The sequence below is a fragment of the Opisthocomus hoazin genome, chromosome 7, assembly GCF_030867145.1.
Source record: "Opisthocomus hoazin isolate bOpiHoa1 chromosome 7, bOpiHoa1.hap1, whole genome shotgun sequence".
In the NCBI taxonomy this organism is placed as follows: domain Eukaryota; kingdom Metazoa; phylum Chordata; class Aves; order Opisthocomiformes; family Opisthocomidae; genus Opisthocomus; species Opisthocomus hoazin.
The window spans coordinates 37548883-37572539 of NC_134420.1; the positions used below are offsets into that span (position 1 = coordinate 37548883).

The 23657-nt window shown below is 40.6% G+C and overlaps 1 long non-coding RNA gene across 2 annotated transcripts in view; it reads left to right on the forward strand.

Moving 5' to 3' along the window:
* The first annotated feature begins 18607 nt into the window (after positions 1 to 18607).
* The window catches only part of LOC142361979 (uncharacterized), a 33116-nt gene continuing 28066 nt past the window's right edge, over positions 18608 to 23657 (forward strand). Inside the window, exon 1 of one of the 2 annotated variants that reach the window (XR_012764573.1) lies at positions 18608 to 18762. This is a non-coding gene — a long non-coding RNA (uncharacterized LOC142361979). Of the gene's footprint in view, positions 18763 to 19250; positions 19494 to 23657 lie in introns of those variants that run through there. The other variant, XR_012764572.1, reaches the window with a different exon arrangement.

A 23657-nucleotide genomic window follows, 5' to 3' on the forward strand; every position in this document is an offset into this window, starting at 1 on the left:
CATTCCTTTCCTTCCACTGCCTCCTTGGTCCAGGATGGCTTAGTGCTCAGTCATATTAAGAGCAAAGGCTGCAGTTACCTTTTTTATTTTAGCAAGATCAACTGTTAGAAGCATACACAGGCCTCCACGATCACCATCTTCATGGGTACGAAAAGCATTTGCGAGACTTTTTGAAGTTACTAGTTTGTTTTTTGTGCTCCAGAAAGACTGTGTGGGGTAATATGGGTATTAAAAATGGCTGACTTGGTCTGCAGCCAACTATATGTCTTCTACTTTATGCTGTAACAGATGCTGTGTTCAGTTCCCTTATCTGAAGTACCTCACATGCTGACTTAAAGCACACAGCTTGGTTACTGGTAACTTCTCCCTCCACTAACTATACCAGTCTTGCTTGGGTTGACATCATGACAGATGGTTGTGGTGACATCCAAGGTGACTCCTGCCTTTGAATGGGTATTCTTGCCTTTGCACTGGAACATGCTCAGTTTTAGTCTGTTGATTAATTTTCTGTCAGTAAGATTTACTGAAAACACATCTGAAAGTGTAGACAAATGCCAAAATTCTTACAGGAATTGTAGTATACTGGAAATTCTTTTTTTATCACATGGGAAATTAGCCTTTCTAACCAGGTGGGGGATGGCTAAAGCCACTCGGTCTTCTGTAATAAACAGGTCAAGCTCTTTCTGGTATCCAACTCCTCCTTTCTTCTTGCTCAACCAAAGAGTAAAATAGCTATTTCCCAGAAGTGAAATGTTCTTTAATCCAGTTGTGTGAGTGACATTAGGATTCCATTGCCTTGTTTAAAGAAGAAAAAAATTCCGGGAGCAGCTCATTAAAGAAGGTCATCAGAGGAACAGTGCCCTAGCACACGCAGTGGAGAACTTGCAGTTCTTCCCTGTTTGTGGTTCGGTGTGGCTGGAAGAGTCTGGCACGCAGCTGGTGTGGCGCAGAGCTTTGTCAGACAGAGATACCGAGAAGGCCAAGAGAGTCTAGAAAGAATGACAATGCAGGATGAGCAGACCAAACATCTTAAAGATGTCTTACACATGCTCTCATCAAATGAGATTGTCGGATGTTCTCTCATATGCCTTTACAAATAATTTGGTGAAACGGATTGTTTGGAGAGTCTTTAGGGGAAAGGTTTTAATCTAAAAAAAGATTCTGGAACTTTGATCTTAATTCTCCTTCTTCACTCCTTTCTTTTTCTGTAAGTGTAGTTCTTGCGTGTTAAGAGCTTTGACTAAAGGTGATGCGAATACTATTCTTGCGAAAGAGTGTGGTCTTTTGAAAAGAGTAATGAAAGTCATATTTGCTTTGGTGGCAACAGGCCCAGGCTGTGTTTAGCTGAAGTGTTTCTCATTATGCAGTGTGAGGGAGAAGTCTTGATTTTGCCAGGATTGTTACTAAAACCACACTGATATCCAGTATAGATATTGCCTTCTGTCTAAGGGGCCTTGAGAAGCTGATAAAATGATCTACTGGTGGGAAAGCACTGTAGTCTGTTTTTCTATAAGCCCATGAATTTTATGAAGTTGGTGTTTGAAAAGCATAAAACTGGAAGAAGGAAGATTCAGGTATCTGAGGAAAGCGGAAAGGTGGTATCTTTTGTGTTGTACTGCTTTTTGTATTTAGGAGAAATGTCAATATATCTCTTTAAATTAAATTATAATCTTGAGTAACCTGCTGTCAGCTGGCAGGTTGGTCTCTGATTTAGTGTTTGTTTGCATTCTTGACAGTTGTGTAAAAGTAAAGACAGGGTATTTGGTGCAAAATTTAATTTAACCAGCAGTATGGGTATTCACACTCTTATACTGATGTTCCTTTCCTGTGTGACCTTGAGAATTATGGGAAAAAGAAAACTGAGGCCTATTACTGTTTTCCTTTAACCTTCTGTCAATTTGAAGACCTAAATGCAGATTTAAGAGAAGATTTGGACTTACCTAAGAGTGTCTGGCTTTCCAAATTCCATGGTAGCAAATGTCTAATAGTAGTCAGGAGGAGATTTCATTATCTTCCTGTTTTGGAAAACAAAATCAACTATCTGGCATATGCCAGATGTGTATCTGGGCAAAATTGAATGTGTTGCTAGTGCAGTACGATAGCAGCCAGAAATGCGGTGTGTGCATCTGTCACTTATTGTGTGGCTTAGTTATAGTATACTGGGAAATAAGTCAGCTTATGCAACAAACTCTTTTCCAGTACAGTGCTCTTCGTGCTTTCTGTTGTGCTGCATCCTGTAGCTGGGAGTGCCCCTTAAACATCCTCAAGGTCACCTTCAATTCTGGCCACCAGATTTTGTTTTTCCATGGCATCCTCAAATTCCCTCCCCTTCCCCGCTCTGCCCGATAACCTTTCAGTCCGTTTGCTAATATTAATTTATTTCAACTCTACTAGTCTTACTACTTTGTTGTATTCCTAGCCTTTCAGCTCCTCTTGCGTTGTTTCCACGCTCCACAGCAATTAAGAATAAATCTTTTATAAAACTCCTTCCTAAATGAATAACATTTGGGAAAACACAAATCTTTAATTCCTTTCCATATCTTTCAGTTTTCCCATTGCATTGGGTTTTCCTTCAGAAGATATTGAAATGATACATTAGTCAAGGTGTTTCAGAACTGGATCCCTCTGAACACTGTCACATCATACAGATCCTATGAAGAGCAAATACCACTGTAAATCTGTGGAAGGAGCGCCTCTCACAGAATCACAGAATAGTAGGGGTTGGAAGGGACCTCTGTAGGTCATCTAGTCCAACCCTCCTGCCGAAGCAGGGTCACCTACAACAAGCTGCACAGGACCTTGTCCAGGCGGGTCTTGAATATCTCCAGAGAAGGAGACTCCACAACCTCCCTGGGCAGCCTGTTCCAGTGCTCCGTCACCCTCAGAGGGAAGAAGTTCTTCCTCATGTTCAGACGGAACTTCCTGTGCCTCAGTTTGTGCCCATTGCCCCTTGTCCTGTCACTGGGCACCACTGAAAAGAGCTTGGCCCCATCCTCCTGACACCCACCCTTCAGATATTTGTAAGCATTTATTAGGTCCCCTCGCAGCCTTCTCTTCTTCAGGCTGAAGAAGCCCAGTTCCCTCAACCTCTCCTCGTAGGGGAGATGTTCCAGTCCCCTCATCATCCTTGTAGTCCTCCGCTGGACTCTCTCCAGCAGCTCCTCATCTTTCTTGAAGTGGGGAGCCCAGAACTGGACACAGTACTCCAGATGAGGCCTCACCAGGGCAGTGTAGAGGGGAAGGAGAACCTCCCTCGTCCTGCTGGCCACGCTCTTCTTGATGCACCCCAGGATGCCATTGGCTTTCTTGGCAGCCAGGGCACACTGCTGGCTCATGGTTAACCTGTTGTCCACCAGGACACCCAGGTCCCTCTCCGCAGAGCTGTTCTCCAGCAGGTCCACCCCAAGCCTGTACTGGTGCATGGGGTTGTTCCTCCCCAGATGCAGGATCCTGCATTTGGCTTTGTTGAACCTCATCAGGTTCCTCTCTGCCCAACTGTCCAGCCTGTCCAGGTCACGCTGAATGGCAGCACAGCCTTCTGGTGTATCTACCACACCTCCCAGTTTGGGGTCGTCAGCAGACTTGCGGAGGGTACATTCTAACTCTTCATCCAGGTCGCTGATGAAGAAGTTAAACAAGACTGGGCCCAGTACTGACCCCTGGGGGACACCACTTGTCACCAGCCTCCAACTAGACTCAGCGCCGCTGATGACAACCCTCTGAGTTCTGCCATTCAGCCAGTTCTCTATCCACTTCACCGACCACTCATCCAGCCCGCACTTCCTCAGCTTCCCTAGGAGGATATCATGGGAGACTGTGTCAAAAGCCTTGCTGAAGTCAAGGTAGACAACATCCACAGCTCTCCCTTCGTCTACCCAGCCAGTCATGTCATTGTAGAAAGCTATCAGATTGGTCAGGCATGATTTCCGCTTGGTGAATCCATGCTGACTATTCCTGATAACCTTCTTTTCTTCCACTTGCTTCATGATGACCTCCAGGATAAGCTGCTCCATCACCTTTCCCAGGATGGAGGTGAGGCTGACTGGCCTGTAGTTCCCTGGGTGCTCCTTCTTGCCCTTTTTGAAGATTGGAGTGACATTGGCCTTTCTCCAGTCCTCGGGCACCTCTCCTGTCCTCCAGGACCTCTCAAAGATGATGGAGAGTGGCTCAGCAATGACATCCGCCAGCTCCCTCAGCACTCGTGGGTGCATTCCATCGGGGCCCATGGATTTGTGGACATCCAGATCACTTAAGCGATCCCTCACACAGTCCTCCTCGACCAAGGGAAAGTCGTCCTCTTTGTAGGCTTCTTCTCTTACCTCCGGGGCCTGGGATTCCTGAGGGCCAGTCTTACCACTGAAGACTGAAGCAAAGAAGACATTCAGTAGCTCTGCCTTCTCCGCATCCTCCGTAACCAGGACACCCGCCTCATTCAGCAGCGGCCCCACGTTGTCCCTAGCCTTCCTTTTGCTGCTGATGTAGTTGAAGAAGCCCTTCTTGTTGTTTTTGACATCCCTTGCCAGATTCAATTCCAGGTGGGCTTTGGCCTTCCTCGTCGCATCCCTGCATGTTCTCCTTCTCGTCTAGATTAGATTTGGGTTTTTTTTTTTGGTTTTGGGGTTTTTTAAAATTAATTCTCATTTTGTATACCTTCAGTACCATCACAAAACATAGCTGAAGTATTCAAGGCAATCGTTGTCACAATTTATGTGATCTTTTCTATTGTTTTCTAAAATTTTAGTTTCTCAGGTAACAAGAACAAGCCTACTGCATCACGTTTAAGTCTTTCTGTTCTCATGTTGTCATCAGTTTTTTTCCTCTTTTTGGGTAAATATGAGATCTCCCTGATGGCAATGAAGATCTGAGTTTTTTGACAAAAGTCCATTAAAGTGGTGTTTGACAGATTATTTAATGGGGTTTCTTTTAATTATGGAATTGTATTCATTCCTCCTTGAAAGGGATTAAACATCTCAGAATAGGTGTCTTTCAAATTTAATCATCTTACTATTCAGTAAAAACAAGCACTTTGCCAAAATTGTTAACATAAATGAATATAAACTTTGAGTAGTACTTGTGCAGAAGGTACAGAGACTCTTGTAGACAGAGTACTAGTGCTGTCAAATGAAGATGATTGCAGTCTGAAAATGTTGTCCAATTTAAATAGCTTAAGATTTGTGCTTGTGACTCAAGATGGCCACATAGCCAGAGAATGAAAGTTGTCATTATTTCATTGCCTTCAGTGATTCTATGCCAGCTCACACGATGGGACAATCTCCTCCAACTATGTGTCTATACTGTAACTTACCAACGAAAAAAGCAAGGACATTGCTTACAAATCTTCATACTAAAGAAGAGGTGAAAGTAAACACCTGAATGTGGATGCAGTTTGTATTGCATCTAATCAGATGTCAGAGCGTTCATGAAATAAGTGATCCATGGCTTCTGTTTACCCAGTACTTTGTAGTATGATGTGAGTTTTTGGAGTGGCCGAGTGCTGCAAAGAATGTTCCTCAAATATTCAATCTAAGAGGAACTGCAGCATTACTAAGTAACCACAGCAGCCAGCTCCAGTGGATATAAAGCCAAGCATTTCAGTAGTCTGTTTTGGCTTTCTTTGGTGTTACAGATCTGAGATCACTTTACAACAATCTGTATCAGGTAGTTTGCTATTTTTGTTCCTATTCTACAATTTGTTTGTGGCACAAATGTTAACTGATTCACTTCAGACCATATTTTAAATCCCAGCGGTTCTCAATTCCAGTCCGAGTGGTCCTGTTATGACAGTGTTTGCAGGATCAAACGTTTTTCAGCTTCAGTAAGGTGGCTATGATTTTAGCAAACCCTATAGCAACCACAGAACAGGATACCATTGGCCTAATTTTCTGGAAATGTAGATCAGTACATCCTGACTGAGCTGCTGGTGTTTCTCCTTCATTTAGGCTGATAACTTTGCCTTTGTATTCAAGGTCACGTTATGCCCTTAACATTAAATGGAAATGATTACAGTAATGGAGTTGAGAAGACTTCTCTCTTGTCTGTTCCTTGCAAAATTAACAGCCATACTGCATGCATAGCATCTAGCTGCTTGATCTGTTTTGTGGCTTCTGGCCACTTTCTCTGTTTTGAGGAATTTCAGGGAAAAGAAGCCCTGACAGGTGATCAGAAATAAAGAAGGAAAATCTAGAGCTTTTTTTTATAATTCCCTTCTAGAAGCTGGCCAATCAACCTTCTTATAAAATTATTGTCTTTAAACCTGTGGTTTCTTGTATGCATCCCACTAGGCAAAAGGAATTTAATCTGTCTATGTCCTGCTTATTTCTAGAGACATGAACCTCAACCAGCAACTACTTTATTCCCCCCCTGCCCCCCCTTTTTTATCCTTTTTTTGACAGTGAGATTGGAGTCTGGACCTGGATTGTGAGTAAATTTTATGTCTTTTTCATATCAAGCCCTCTACAGAGGGTCGAACCAAAACTGTTTTCTGTGTGGGTGGATGGGAGAAAATGCACTGAAAGAAGTTGCAGTCCAGTGTGGGAGTCAGGTGACTGTGGGCTGGATGATCATTTGCCCTTTCTCTTGTCTTGAGGGAGTTTTGAATCCCCCATCTAAAGCTGAAGGTTTGACCATTCTCTCTTTTTGCTACCATTTGCTATTTATTTGTTGCTGAGGGTAAATATCTTATTAATTAATGTATTTATTCAGGAGAGATCTAGGAAGGGAAGTTCTGATTTGAAGGGAAGCTAATGGGAGAGGGAAAAAGTCTCCTGTTCTGCTTGCCTAATTTGTTCCACTTTTCCTATGTTAGTGTCCAAAAAGAGCTGCTGTCATAGGTCAAAGGGGAAGTTTCACTCAATTTCACATTTTTGCAGCCCAAGTTCCATCCATGTGCTCAACAGCATTTTGATAGGCAAAGCATGGGGCAGTAAGAAACCTGGAGGCATAGCTTGGAAGAAACAGAAAATGCTGGGGAAAAAACCCCAGACAAACAAACACCAGAACAGAATGGACACTGTTTCATCTTTTCTCATGGAAGGAAGTTTCAGTCTTTTGGAGGACTAGTAGAGGGAACATTTGAATCTAGACTGAGTAGCAATATAAGAGGTAGCTACTATGTAGATTTAGAAAGATTTCAGAAAAGATAGCCCTTGTAAAATATAATTATTTGGGGAGGTATTAGATATAAAAATGTAACAGTAATATAGAATATTACAATAATGTGAAAATACTTATTCTTAGATACTTTTATAAAAATAATTGCCTTAGAATTTGCTTCTACAATATGGGTAGCTGTGTTGTGTATAGATGTTCAATGTTTAATCGCACACAGTAAACTGAAAATGTGTAATAATGCAGCCTTATATTGTAAGGATGTGTAGGAAAATTCAGATTGGAAAGGATCTTGGGAAGTCTCTAGTTCAATCTCTTGTTTAAAGCAGGGTCAACTGTAAGGTCAGTAATAAAGTAGCTCAGGGACTTCTCCATTCTTGAAAACATCTGAGGCTGGAGACGACAACCACCTCTGGACAACCTGCTACACTGCCTGAATGTACTCACTGTGAAGGTCGTCTTCCTTATATCCAGTCTGGACCTCTCTTGTTTCAAATGATGCTTCTTGTCTCTTGTCCTCGCTACCTGTACCACTCTGAAGAGAGAGGTTCTGTCTTCTTGATACCTGGCTCCCCCCTCCAGGTACTGGCAGGCTGCTGTTTGATCCCGCCCAAAGCCATCTCTTATGCAGGCTGAACAAGCCCAATTCCCTCAGCCTCTTTTCACCAGGAAAGTGCTCCAGCTCCCAACCATCTTGGTGGCTCTGTGCTGAGCTTGCTGCTTTTTATCAATGTCTTTCCAGTATTGGGAAGCCCAAAAGGTGTTACCATAAGGGGAATGGAAAATGAGACTATGCTTTAGAAGTTCCGTGTTTATATTGACTTATACTTTTTTCTCCCATTGCCAGAAACAGGTTTACAGCACTCCATAAGGATTTCACTTCTCCTTTCTCTCAGTCTGCAGGATCCACGCAAGCGATCTGTCCTTTGCTTATAACTTTGTAACAGTAAGGGCATCTTACTGATGTTGTGCATGTCTTGCTTTCTTAAATGACCAGCAGAAATGGGAAAACCTTTGTGGGAATTGAATAATCTCTCACCTTTGTCAGACTGTAAACAATCCTGTCATGAGTCTCTTCATGTGGATCATGCACGTGATGATGTATAATAAAGCCTAACTGTGGAACCTGGACCAGCTTTCTGATCCTGCTTGAAGTAGAAGGCAGGCAGTCAGCCCTGGATCATCAAGTGCACTTGCGCTCTAGGGAAGATTCCTCTAAAGCTTGGAGTCAGCTTCCTTTGGAACCCAAAGGCTTGACTCTATGTCACTACCTCACATTTCCCCATGCTCCCTTTTTTTCACCTTTCATCATGTCGCGTCTACATCCAGGTCCAACTCGTTTCTGTTTTACTGCGTTTGCTCAGCTTTATCTCATTTTGCCAAAGTCAACACTTCTACACTAGAAAGAACTGTGATACTCCAATAACAGAAATACTGTGAAAATCTGGGCTGGGGGAAAAACCCACCATGTGCCGGCTGTGATACTCCAGTTGTTTGGGATTTGGTTGTCTTTGTGAATGTCCCATTCTCAGAACAACTGTGTGTTCGTAGCCGGAGTTCATAAGTTAACAGTACCTCTTCCATCTACTTTGACTTTTCATGATTTTGGCAGCACTACGTGATATCATGTGGAGCTTACCAGAAATCTGGACAATACACACGATTAATTCCAGAGTCATAAACTGAGGAGTTTTGTTGCTACTCCCGTGGCTGCCCTTGCATAATGCTGGGTGAATCTTTGTCCCTATAAATTGTCCTTCATGCTGCAAGAGCTTTGTCTAGTGAGTAAGTGAGCTTGCTAAGCTGTTGTTAGAAGGCTTAAATTTACTGTAACAGTAAACTTTTTGCCTTTGAAAAAAAGGCGAAGTGTCTAGAAACTGAAAAAAATTAAGAGCAAAAGAGGTACAGTATATTCATATAAAAGTATACATACAAAATCTTACAGGCTCAGGTTTCATAAGAGACTAGGCCAGGAATAAGTTGTTTTTTCATATTAAATGAGTACTTTGCTGCCATGACCTTGCTTGACTTGATCTAATATACTATATTTTAGCGAAGTTCTTCTGTGATCTAAAAAAGGATATGCATATTTCAGTAATGCTGTCATTCAGAAACCTCATGCCTTTATAAGCCATTCCCCATTTTTGGCTAAGGGTTGTGTGGAGGGTGAGTGACACACCAGAACTTGATGATCTACCCAGCACGTTCTGTACTTTGAACAAAAATTGCAAAAATCCTTTCTTAGATCAGTTTGAAATATTCCAAGCAGCTATCAACATAGAATAAGTAGTGGTATGGATACTCCCTTCCAAACCATCTCCATGTGTTACGCCTTGAACTAATGTATTTTAAAGAAGCATTGCACAATGCAGTAGGTAGGGAAAGGCTTTTGACTTGGGATCCCCAAAAGTTCAATGTGTCTTTGTCCATGAATGCCACCTTTAAGATCCTGGAAGTGTTACTTACAGTGTGCTCCATTTAATTTTTAGATATGGGGGAGGTGTTGACTTCAAACTGAGTGGCTGAAATGACCTTCTGAATTCAGCTTGAAATGATTAAGCTGATATTCTCTGTCAAGTCTTCAAGCACCGCAGTCTACAATACTAAGTACCAACACTTCAGCTGGCGTTCTTGACAAACTTCATGGGCAAGAACATAGTCTGTAGGCTGCTTCCGCTTAGAGAAAGTCTTTATAGGCTTCCACTGGCACTGGACAGGACCTAGTCCAGTATCAGGTTAGTGGTGGCTTGTCCTGCTAGTAGTGTGGTAGCTTATGGAGGCTTGCTTTTCTACTGCCTGCAAAACATAGTTTTGTGGAAAAATGGTTTTTCTACATACTTTTTTTTTTTAAACTGTGTGTTAACATGTTTATTTAGGAGGTCTAATAGTGTTTGCGATTAACTGTGCTTCAACATTACAGCATGAATGTTGCCCTTTGGAGACAAATGCAGGAGAAGCAGTTGCTGGCGGCTCTCCAACATAAAACCAAAGCTATTTCTGAGAAAAAGAAATGTTGTTGAAATCTTGTTGCTATCAGCTAGATTGTCTGGAGTGCTTTCACCCTCAGCTACTGAGGGTAAAGTACAGGAAATTTGGTCCAGATAGTGCAGAGGAAAAAAGGAATCTGTGCCCAAGAAACAGAGGAAAGTGAAGTTTTTCTGTGGATCTTGTCACTATGTGCTGAAAAATGCAGTTTGCTTGTGGAACTAATGGACCTTTGGCTCTATAGCAGCAGTAGGTTCCCGTGACTTGTGTAAAGGCCTGTGAGTCTTCAGTTCTCCTTTCTGAGGACCTGTTATTTATCATCACAGTAAAAAGATGAAAATAGCATGAACAAAGAACTGAAAAAGGAACATACTAATAATGAAAAGGAGACAAAAATATAATTTACACAGAGGTCTTGTGATTCCTTGCAAAATATGTACACATTATGTATTTATGAATTTGATTAAGACTTTCCAGTTCCATTTCTGGTCTCAGCAATACTACAGACAACTGTTAATCTGGATTTGACAAAATCCCTAAATTACAGCTTCAGACTACATAGTATCACACTGTGGGGAGAAAAAAGGAGCTGTAAGAAAAGGCTAAAAAGAACTGATTAAAGACATCTGGCTCCTGCTTCAGAGAGGGCTAACCCTAAGCATGCAATAGTCATAGTAAGAGAAAAACTTATGACCACCTACCTGTACCAACTGTGAAATGGAGTAAGGAAAAAGATATTCCATGAAGATAGTATAAATTACTACAAAGTACAAAGACAGTACGAGCAAATTGGTTTGGGAAAGTTAAGGAGCAGCTCAAGTTTTCCTTTCCAACTTTGTCTCTTGAACTAAGGAGAACTAAATGTTTTTTTTGCTTTAGTCCAGTTTCCTTCTTTACAGGAATGCCCTGTACTACTGAATCCAACAGGAAAGAGATCAACTTTTTTCCAGAAAATTTGGGCAAGTCTATATGGAAAATATGTTAAATATTTGAAAAATAGAATGGACGTTAATAATCTAGAATTCATTGCATAAATGATAAATCTCTGAATACTGCAGTTTCACTTAAACCTTCTGAAGAAATATGTCCTTTATTTAAAAAATAAGGATTTCTTGGCCTTTTCTTTAAAAGCTGATTTGTCATAAAAATGCAGATAAATATGATGAATGGCTGTGAGAAATGCTTTGTTTGAATAACTGATGAAGGCAAAAAATAATCCAAACCCTTTTTTTACAGAGATCTCTATAGAAAGCTGGACCTGTTGAATTTTCTAACAATTTTCTAGGTCGAGGAAATTCTAATAACTACCTGCTTGCAAACAGTGGAAACTGTGTGAAATACTTTACTCATGGAGATTTTTGTACAATTCAATGTGATTGTTGATCTGAACAAGGAAAGCATGAACAATGAAGGTGAAAACAGGTCTTTAACTTCATGCACAAGGGCTTCAGAACACATTCATGCATTTCTAATAACCACTTTATAAACTTCTGAAAACATCTGTTCATTTCAATGAGTCTTACAAGTTCTTATCAATACATTTATCACTGTCCACCTTCTCCATGTAATGTTTTAAATTATTTATATTCCATCTTTAGACTATTTTCCATTCATTTACTTGAGAACTGTCCTGTGCTTATAGTACTCTGAGAAATGAGAACTATTTTTTTGTCAGTTTGGCTTTTGTATTTGACAGATGTCCTCTTCCCCGTAGTTTTTGACTACTGTTAATGGCTTATGTGACTATCTTTATTTAACATTATCTTCAACGTATTACAATATATGATCATGAAAAACACTGTTATTAATTTTACAACATCATCAGTTACAGCTACACTTTTCTATAACTGCTCATGAATTATTTTTGTAGAACTTGCTTATTGAACTCAAGGCACTGTTTTATGCTGTGTCTCTAAATAAAAGTATGTCTTACATAGTGTAAAATAAAACCTTTGAGCAAAACGATGGATTTAAGAACAAAAGATTATCAGGTTTCAACACATCATATGTGTGAGACTCAATGTACCCCCATATTTGTCAAGATGAAGAGTGCAAGCACTACTTTGTGCTTTGAACCTTTGCTTCTTGCATGACTTCTGTGTGAATGCTCATCTACTGCAATATGTTTTGCTGACTTTAAGAAATGTTGTCAGGAAGCAGCTGCACGGCAGAGAATACCTTCCTTAGATGTGTAGGTTTTCTAGGCTGTAAAGTTGGAAGCATGATTCTGCAAGGTTACTGATGTGGTACTGAGGCTTTTAATGTCATTTTGTAGATATGGATAGGCACAATAGGTATCTCAGTTCCTTATGTGTCTTGGGAAGAACTGGAGACCAAATTTGGATGTAGCTCCTGTGATATCTAAAGGCTGATCGAAGATATAAATTAAAGTTCACTTTCAGGAAATATTACAGAATCTAATACTCAATTGCTTTTGAGTAGGAAATATTTAATAGAATTATTTTGTAAAAATCGAGAAAATATTTATAATGAAAATACTGTTGGATTTTTCCAAAACTTTGCACTGTATCTTTAAAAAAAAAAAAAAAAATTAACAAAAATGCAGTACAAGAATTTTTTTCAAGTGATTGTAAGGGCTAAATATTTTTCAAGTTGTATAAAATACACCTGAACTTACTGTCAACATTGTATTTTGCCTGTGTTTTGTCAGGATGAATTCAGGATCACAGAATCACAGCATGGTAGGGGTTTGAAGGACCTCTGGGGATCATCTAGTCCAACCCCTCTGCAAAAGCAGGGGTCACCTAGAGCAAGCTGCACAGAACCACATCCAGGCGGGTTTTCAATATCTCTGGAGAAGGAAACTCCACAACCCCTCTGGGCAGCCTGTTCCAGTGCTCCGTCACCCTCAAAGTAAAGTTCTTCCTCATGTTCAGATGGAACTTTCTGTGCTTCAGTTTGTGCCCGTTGCCCCTTGTCCTATCTCTGGGCACCACTGAAAAGAGTCTGGCCCCATCCTCCTGACACCCACCCTTCAGATATTTATAAGCATTTATTAGGTCCCCTCGCAGCCTTCTCTTCTTCAGGCTGAACAAGCCCAGCTCCCTCAGCCTCTCCTCGTAGGGGAGATGTTCCAGTCCCCTCATCAGCCTCGTAGCCCTCCGCTGGACTCTCTCGAGTAGCTCCTCATCTTTCTTGAACTGGGGAGCCCAGAACTGGACAAAGTACTCTAGATGGGGCCTCACCAGGGCAGTGTAGAGGGGAAGGAGAACCTCCCTCGTCCTGCTGGCCACACTCTTCTTGATGCACCCCAGGATCCCATTGGCCTTCTGGGCAACAAGGGCACACTGCTGGCTCATGGTTAACCTGTTGTCCACCAGGACTCCCAGGTCCTTCTCCACAGAGCTGCTCTCCAGCAGGTCCACCCCAAGCCTGTACTGGTGCATGGGGTTATTCCTGCCCAGGTGCAGGACCCTGCACTTGCCCTTGTTGAACCTCATCAGGTTCCGCTCTGCCCAACTGTCCAGCCTGTCCAGGTCTCGCTGAATGGCAGTACAGCCTTCCAGTGTATCCACCGCTCCTCCCAGTTTGGTGTCATCAGCAAACTTGCTGAGGGTACGCTCTGTCTCTTCATCCAGGTCACTGATCAATAAGTTGAACAAGACTGGGCTGAGTACTGACCCTTGGGAAACCCCGCTAATTACAGGCCTTCAGCTGGGCTCTGCGCCGCTGATGACAACCCTCTGAGCTCTGCCATTCAGCCAGTTCTCAGTCCGCCTCACTGTCCACTTGTCTAGTCCAGACTTCCTGACCTTCCCAATGAGGATGTTGTGGGAGACAGTGTCAAAAGCCTTGCTGAAGTCAAGGAAAGCAACATCAACTGCTTTCTTGACATCACTGCAATTCATCTCTGGATGAATTACAGAGGTGTAGCTTGGTTTCCTAGTGTATTTAAATTGTATCTGCAATTTATCTAAAGCTTTTCTTGTGCTAGGCCCCAGTGTTTTCGATAGAAAGCTAATTATTTGGAGTGAATTTGGAGTACTTTTCCCATACTTACTAGGCTGTGAGTCAGATGAGCATAAAATCTTTAAACTGCTGAGGTCTAGGCCTTCTTATGGAAATTTTAGCAAGTGAAAAATTGAAACAAAGCAAGGTTGAAAGAAAATTAGAGATAGGAGTTGGTTATATTAAAAGAAACTGCATTGACAGAAAATGGCAAAGCATCAGACATACAGATATTGCTTTGGAGTTAATATGTATCTTCAGATCTCGTGCTTGAAAGCTTTACAGGAATGGAAATGTGATGTTGGGAGAAGAAGCCTTAGCTGAGAAGTTGTGTGTGGACCCACCAAAAACTTGATTCAGCTATCAGTTTATTCAAGCTTTAGAAACCCCAGCTCAGAACTACTTTACGTATCATGGAAATGTATATAATCACTAGCTTCTTCATGCAGAAGAGACAAGAATACTACTGTATAAAAGAAAAGTGAAAGGTTAGGATAAATGTTCCAGAACTGTTAACAAATACATAACCTTTTTGAAATGTTACGCTGCATGTAAAACTATACTTGCTTGCCAGTGTAAGCATTCCTGCACTTAGAATGACATTAAATCTTTAATGAGTAGCATAATGGAAAAATGGAAGGGAACTGTAAGCTAAATACAGATCACTGAATCAGTGATGGAAACAGCATCAGACATGCTTTTCCTGGAATTGTAGTAGATATGATTCTGTTTTTTCCCTAAAAATCAAATGTATCTGTGACCTGATTGAATGTATCCAAGGCAGGATTAAATGCCTTCTGGTGCTATACGAGGATTTTTCAGGAACTACTTTTCTAAAGGATACATTTGGCTTATTTTTTATTCCACTGATGGAAAACATGACTTTCCTCTTAAGAGAACAAACTTTTTATTTCCTTTGTGAATTATGGTTTTGGAACTATCCAAGTTACCTTGGTCTTCAACATTGCTTTATAAAGGATTCCACTCTGCATTTGAGAAAACAAGAGCTAACTATCTCCCTAGTTTAAAGATTGCTGTTTGAAAGGAGGGAAGGCTGTGTGGACAGGAAGCTAGTTAACTGAGCTCGTTAGTTTCTTATTAACATTTATCAAGAATGTTTCTTTCAGTCTGGCATGGATTCTGTTGATGAAGGAACAGGATCACAAAGCATGCTAGAATTAAGTATATCCTATGAACTTTCCACCCCGGATCCCAAATCTGTGTGTAAATCATGGTTCAAGAATGATAAATTGTTTCTGGAGAGCACAAATTTAGGCATTTGCCTTTTTTTTTTTCCCCTCCTTTTTTTTGATCATTGTTTGCTGATATTTTAGTTGTACCAGGATTACCTGTTAAGGGTATATGTGGGATTCCCTCCCCCCCGCAGTGAATCTTTAATGCAATGAAGAAATCTGTTATTGAATATGTCTAAACGTAATTCCCACATGTTTCCCCAGACTCTGACACAAATTGTGGCTGTTCAGCTGCACAGCTTAACCTAAGCTGTTCCCAGCCTGTGTTTACCTCTCCACCAACCTCAGCACTATGCTTGCTTAGCTCTTTGTATGTGTGTGTGGAGTGCCACATCATCAAACTGATGCAGGTTAAAACAGCCTTGGGGAACTGAACAAACTGAACAGGTTAGTTTTCACCCAGAAAGCCAGTAGGTGAAGTAATCTAGATGTCCATTATCCTGTCAAGGAAGTGATTCATATGTGGAGCAGAGTAGCAAGGACTGTAAGAACCAGCTGCAGCTAGTTGTAGAATGATGGCCTTGAACCTTGTGGAAACCTGATGCCTAATGTTTCTGTGCTTTCTCCCATCTTGACATAGGTTACTGGAGTGTTTTCCTCAACCTCTTAAACGAAGTTCACTTCTAGAATTCTCCTCCAAGCAGCCCTTAGCTTTGGGAACTCATGGGGCCCCTGCATAAGTCTCGGATTAGGACTATGTTTAGTGTTTTGAGAAAGCCAAAAGCTACAGTAAAAGCAAATCTAGCCCTGTGTAGAAGCTCAGGCCATGGGCACCATGAATCAGCAGGACATCTATCGTGGAAGCTATTCAGACTCGAAAGTGATGAGACAGATAGAGGAATATGTAAATATATTTGAACACTGACAATAGTGGAAAAAAAATTGCAAAACAAAAGAATGTCCATGAAGCTGAATGTATATCAAGAAATTCTCATGTTAAATTATGTCTGACAGCAGGGAACAAATGAAAAAATTCTCCCCAGATGATGAAATTTGGAGTTATTGGTGTAAACGAGTACAGCTCCTCTGATTTCACTGAACTTCTTCCACATTATACAAGCTGGCTTTCTGAACAGCTGTGTTTCAAAATGCTAATAGTATAATTAAATTTGAAGCACACTGTTCACAACTGTGCGTCTGCTGGAGAAGCTATAAATCTATAAGAATACCACACTTGCTCTTTCATTGCAAGGTTGCGATGTGAAGTTGATGAACAAGTCAAGAGTGTCCATAGCAAACCTGATGAAAACGGAGACTAGAACTGGCTTCCAGTCAGTTTGTCGGTGACGTTTTCAGAAATACTACTTAATCTCTAAACACCAAGCATCACAGGAGTGCTTATCCGAAGAGGACACAAAGTCCGAGTCATTGTGACAAATATTATTTAACATTTCATTTGCATTTTGTGTTATTGCAGTTTAATTTTGACACTACAGTAGGAGATTCCAGCTCACTTACATGGCAACCGGTACTAAACAAGCCAAGGGAGAGTCTTAACAGCTTTTTTGTTGTCCTCTTTCTCTTTTTTCAAAATGCTAGGGTCTGAAGTCATCTTGTTCTGATGAAAAATTGAGTACCATGTTTAATTTTAGCACTGTCTGTGGACAAGGTTTGAATAAAACCATGAGCTGAAAGCATACAGGCCTGCAGAGGCCCTGAGATCAATAGCAGTCAGGGACTGCAGCTTCAGAGGTGGAGTTGCTGGGGAGCTCTTCAGCCCTCTGTCTTCAGAGGTGGCGGTTTCCGTACTCGTCAGCCATTTGTTGTAACTACTGGCATACACCTTGTTGCTCAGAGTGGTCTGCAGTTCTCTGAGTTGGAGCTGTCACAAAAGCATCGCTTCAAGTACAAGGAGGTCACATAATGTATTAAGTGTTCTTGGATGTAGCTGTATTCTCAACCTTTCTGTGACTTGCAAGTATGTTATACTCAAATCAGGCCTGGCGGCTGCATAGTCCTTGAAAAAGGACACTGAAGAAGTTCCTGATAATGGTTTTTAAGGGGATTTTATTGAAATACCTCATATTAATTGAAATGCTTTCATAACTTCTTTGTAAAATTATTGTAAGTAAAATCAAATTTAAAGCAGTCTTTCCCTACCACTTAAGAAAAACCCAAACCCTGTTCCCGTGTGTTTCTGGAAATGGTACATTAGCATCAGGTAGTTCAGGTAGTAGTATTTTCTCAGAGCAATATTTTTTTATAAGCAAGGGTGCTTTCCCAATGTTCACAGACATGGAGAACTGAAAGTAAGGAGACCTTGTTTCATTATCATTAAATGCAACAGACTATAATCTGACTTTTTCTTATTACACAGATAAATTTAATCTAAACAATACATATAAAGAAAAGCACATAGAACATTTCATGAACCAATCCATGAAGTTAACACAGAAAGACTCCAAATAAGCAAGCAGCAGTTAGCAGCTAATAATACTCTTGCTGAAATAGTACTGAGAACCCCTGCTCTTTTCAACCAGGCATAAACTTATAAATAATAGAGTATACTGTGAGAAGCACGGTGTGTGCACACTAAGCCACTGTGATCAGACATAAAGAATTGCAGGACAAAATGGCATTGATTGACATTTTAAGAATAGGATAGCCCTAAGCCCCGATTCACACACACGCCTTCAAAAATGGTAGTCTTTCCTCAGTTTTGAGGGCTGTCAAGTGTGATTTATACAGTTGCAACATACATGAGAAACCATATACTAGAGAGCTCCATCATGCCCTAATGCATCTGGTACATGACTGGGCCTGTGTTCCTGGCTGCATTTTAGGGTAAAAGGATCACTGATGAATCAAGACAAGCAGCATTTCCTTGTTGTCTTTTCCAGGTGACAATTTGAATGGGCTGTGCATGTCGCAGATTTGCTGGATGCTCAGAAGACATCTCAGAAGTTGAAAGCAGTCTAGAGTCACAGAAATTCTTTCTTCTAGCTCCAAAAAGATTTTTGTTACCTGTTAGGATAGTGGAGGTCTGCTCTCATATTCTTGATTAGCTGCTACTCATATTGAATTTTTTTAACAGATTTTTGTAATTCCTGTATAAAGTGGGGGAACTAACAGTAATAAAGAAGCATCTGAGGAACTCAATGTGTATTTTTATATAAAATTCAGAGTGATCCAAAGGTTCTCTGCGAGGAAGCCTGAGCAGTCTTATGCTTTGAGAGTTTGCTTTGTTCATTAAAAATTAACAAGAATCAATAACAGCCTCCACGCTACTGGTAAATATAATTTAGCTTTTGGAAGAAGTAATTTAAAACATTTTGGAGAAGTTGAAACTTGAAGATCACAACACAGAGGGTTCTATATTTTATGGTCAAGAAGTCATTTATGCTGGTAGCGTTTTAATTGAGCATCACCCTTTTTATTTTATTCAAGACTTTTGGAGGCTCATTTTTCTGTGAAAACATGGGCCAAAAAATTCCGGACACCACCTAAGGTGAGTAGTAGCAAGCAAAAAATTAGTTGGGAGCCACTGAACTACTAAATGGTTTGGAGTATTTGATTTCGGGTATTGGGCTTACCAGCTGTAAAAATGATTGAACTGAGCTATAACACTCTTCATGGTTTATTTTCTTCTTTCTGTGAAAGCATTGAAAGCAAAATATACATCCAAGTGATCACTCAGACCCTGCAAAAGGAGTTTGACTTTTTCCTGGAAATAGACATCTCCTCATGTGGGTATTACAGGTGACTTCTACCCCCACATCCCAAAAGGCTGTCTCAAAGACCCCTTTATAGAGGAGACCACAAGTAATACTGTGAAACATTCCTGTTCTCCAGCCCTCCTGCTTTAGAGCCTTTGTAAACAAACATTAGCTTAGATCAGAGAGTGTGGACACAAGATAACCCCTTCTGCAAACAGTGTATGACTCTAAAGCTAACACAGCAAATATGTTGTCTCTCTCCCTGGCCCCTTTGCTCAGGAGAAGGGAGTCTCCTCATAACTCGGCAGTCAAAGGATTCTTTGATGTGTTTGAGTCTGTGTGCCGAGGTCCCTGCTCAGTGACATGGGAACGTTTAGAAGCTCCAACTTCATGAGGCTGAAGTGTCAGGTCAGGCTGAGACATGATTTGCAAAGTTTGCCAAGACTGTGTCTGATCTCAAAGTGCCTGTGGAACACCCAAAATAGTGCATCTGATGTACTGACGTGCATATAACGCTGGAAGGGTGAGTGTCTTTGATTGCATAAAGGGGCACTTTGCAGACTCCGGTGCCTGTGACTCAGAGCAGATACTTTCCAAATGTCTGGGGCCTATTCTTTTAGAAGAAAAAAAATGCAAAGCATTTTCCTTTTCTAAGTCCAAAGGAACATTTCACAACAAAAATTACTTTTTTTAAACCAACTCACACTGGTATTTCTAATGTGGCTCTGAGCTCCTGATTAAGAGCCTAATCCAACCCTTACAGAAGTAAGGGGAGTATTTGACTGCCTTGAGCAGAAATAGACATAGCTCAGAAAATGCTGATTTATTGAACTGGGTATATTGTTAAAAAGGCCCTTGTGCTTTATTTGTGCATATCCTTCTTGAGTTTTGCTTCACGGTAGTTCTTTTTGCTTACTTTTTATGCAAGAATCCTTTGAATATTGGTTCTTTTCTCTTTGCTGCTTTTGTTCTTAACTAGGATTTTAAATTGAGGGGATTATGAAAAACCTAGTCCCAAAGTAGGAATCTAAAGTTTGGTACCTTTATCCATGTATAAGTTACTTATACAAGACAGGAATGTCCTAATTTTCCCTGTAGTACTAGCACTGCAGAAAACAACTGAAATTATGGGGGAAAATGGAAATTTAACCCAATTATAAAATCATCTATTTATTTCAGTAGACATCTAGGCAACAGTTATTCTTGAGTGAGGCTTTTAAAACCACTGTGAAGAAAGGATAATGTGGAATAACAGAAGAAGATCTTTAAGTTGTTGTTAGTGGTATCATCAGAGTCCTCTACCTCTGAGGTAGTCCAGTCAGTAAAGCCAAGGCTCCATCACCATTGTCTGCTTCCTCATGCTGTAAGTTCATCAGAGCTTGGAAACTCCGGAGTTCAGAGTCTCCATCATCTAATCTTGATGATTTTAAAGGAGAAAAGGAATGAGCTATTTGTTCTTTTCAAGTGAGTGCAAGTGGTTTGATGTCTGTAAAACTGTTATGTTAAAGATAATTTTTCCCTCACATAACCACCTCATCTTTCTATCAGATAATGCTCTGATATCCCTTCCCAAATATTCTAGGTTTATTTCCATTAAACAATGAGGTTTTGATAAAACCAGAAATATCTAATCTATCCTAAATCTTTTCATATGAAGAGTCTATGAATATGCAGAGTTAAAAGTAGGGCATGACATACATTAAAACCCTACGTGGCTGGATGTGAGCCTTCATGGACTTAGAATTCCTAAACCTGTCTTAATACAATTCTTTCAGTACATTTCTTTGCAGTATATTTCCATCGTTGCATAATCTTCATTAACTTGTCCCTGGCCAGGTCTGTTGTAACACCTGATGAGGTAGCTACAAGTTTTTCAAAGCTGCCACTCAGAAAGCAGCATTGAAAATGTCAAGGCTCTGATTAGAGCCTTCATGCTGCAAAAGCAGGCAGTCCTGTGAAAGTGAAACCATACTTAGTAGGTGGTATTAAGTGTGTTTATTTCTCAGAGCCAACAATGTTCTTAACCCTCAAATCATATAAAATCCGAGATTAAATCAATGCAATCTCCACACAGAAACACTCAAACACACCAGGCTGCAGCATCCTAGTAGTTATACAAACTACTGAAACTAGCCACGTGGCTTTTGATTATTTTTAATTTAGAAAATTGCACAGAGATTTTTTTCCACTTGGCAACTCTTCCTGGTGAGCTCAGCTCATTGCTTCAGCTCTGTGCAGTAGGTAAGAGAATGCCATGCTTGAATATCTTAGGAATTGATATATAAATCTGTTTTATCTTCATTTCCTTTATCTCACTTCCAGCAAAAAGCCAAATGCAAGAAGCTATACGCAAGGCCAGTTTCAGGATATATCCCCACAGATACTGCTACTTCAGCAGAAGCTTATAGTTAAAGACAATGTTGTCTAGACAAAAACTCAGTTTGCTTTTTCTTTAAACAAAAATAAACTCTAAAAATTTAAAGAGCATTATGGAGTCTGACTGAAACTAACAAAAGCTAAGTAACTCCGAGATAACGATGATTGAATCGGAGCAGCTTTACTCAATTCATGCTGGTCAGAAGTACACAAGTGCATCACTAGGCAGCCAGAATTAACTTGGACTTAAAAGGTAGAGCTTTACTCTTTACTCAGGTCTCCTTTTTATTTTTATGACACCCTTGCTATCTTGAGCTCCAGAGCTTTTGATATTTTGTGATAAAGGTGTTATGACTCAATGGAAAGTAGTTCACATACTATCAGTTGCAGCAATAAGAGTTAGCTGCAGTGATTCTAAAGGCCAATTTAGGTCTCTATTTGTACATATCCATTATCAAGTATATACAATATCTTCAGTAGCTATTTCCTGCACCCTTTATAATTACTGTACAACAATATGATTCTTAAATTTGACAAGAAGCCACCAAATATTTTCAAAATTCTGTTATTTTCTGTTCAGTTCTACTGAATTTTTCCATGGGACGCATGCACTGCAGGAAGGAAAAAAAAAAGTGGGACAGTATCTTTACTGTGGGGGAAAAAAAAAAGTGGAAGTGTGTAATTAAACCCTAGGGCACTAGACAAGATTTTCAGTGTTACAAAAACATGCATGTTAAAGAGCATAATGCCTCTTTATATCTGCAAAACTTTTAGTGTATACTGGTGGTGAATTTATTAGCTTCTGACTGAAACTAATGTGTGCAATGCAGACAATTCAACTCCAGTATTAGCTTAACCTAGTTTTTGCCAGTTTTCTTTAGCTGGGTATGTTCTCCAAGCAGTTTATTCGACTGACCCACAAAAAGTTACATCAATTGTTGCAGGCTGTGTTGTGGGAATGCTCTTAAGACTGAAATGTTCTTAAGATGGAATTACTGCATCCAGCGCTCATTTAATGAAATGACAACCTTGGCATCCATATAAGCTTGTTTTACCTACGAGTGCTCTCACTCGGAGCAGACTGCGGTTATGACCCACAGATTTCCTCTAGGGTTAGCTTTGTCCTTATGCAACCGCTCATGAGTATAATGCTGCATTTAAGAGGAATATGCTGGTCATTTGGGAACAAAAGGTGTTAGCTGGTCAGGCTTTAAGATCGCATTAGAACAGTTTGTCTGCAGTAATACCATCACGTAGTGTACCTCAAGTGAAATTTTGCAGTATGATTTCTCTTACCTAGCTTATATCAGCAGTTAAATTGTGTTTTATTTGCAGGGAAGAAATACATGTGTTATTCCTGAACAGCTCTTATGTAGGTTTCCCCTTCACCCAGCTCCCATTCACAGGGGAACAACCCTCTTCCTCAAACACAGTGATGCTTTAAATTTGGCCTAGCTAGCCTGGTTTGGGGTGTAAATTAGAGACCGAATATGCAAAATTACTACTAATTCCTACTGATTCCATGTAGCATAATAATTTTCAGTGAAGAAACTGGCCAAGACATTTATGTGTTCGTGGTGATCCAACTGCCTCCCTGCTGCTATTTTCCCTGAATAATCGTAAACCAGCTGAGTTTGGAAGGGACCTTCGGAGATCATCTAGTCCAACCCCTCCCGCTCCAATGAAGGTCAGCTAGGGCAGGTTGCTCAGGATTGTGTCCATTTGGTTCTCAGTTTCTTCAAGGATGGAGATTTCAGTTTGTGGCCATTGCTCAAGTCCTTTCACTGTGGCTCTGTCATCTTTACTCCCACCATCGGGTATGTGTACACATGGATATGATTCCCTCTTTTCCAGGCTGAACAGTCCCAGCACTCTCAGCCACTCTTTGTATGAGAGATGCCCCAAATCCTTAATGATCCTTGTGGCCCTGTTGGACTTGCGCTATGTCCCTCGTATACTGGATTCAGCACTCCTAATGTCAGCTCACCAATGCTCATTAGAGGGGAAGGACCACCTCCTTCAGCTTGCTGCAGATGCTGTTCCTAATGCAGCCCAGGAGGCTGCTGGCCTTCTTTACTGCATGGGCATGTTGCTGGCTCATGTCCAAAAGTTGTTGAATGTGAGAAAATGTTGAAAACATTATTAAACAAATTTAGTGGAAATGTTTTGGTGAAGAACAAAAGGATGTTCCCAGAAGTTTTTCTAGTGTTAGGTGGATTTCAAGTTCAATAATGATTTTTTTTCAGCACAACTACTCATGCCTTTGGCTACTCTAGAGATTATCTATCTAACAATCCAGCACTGGAGTCAT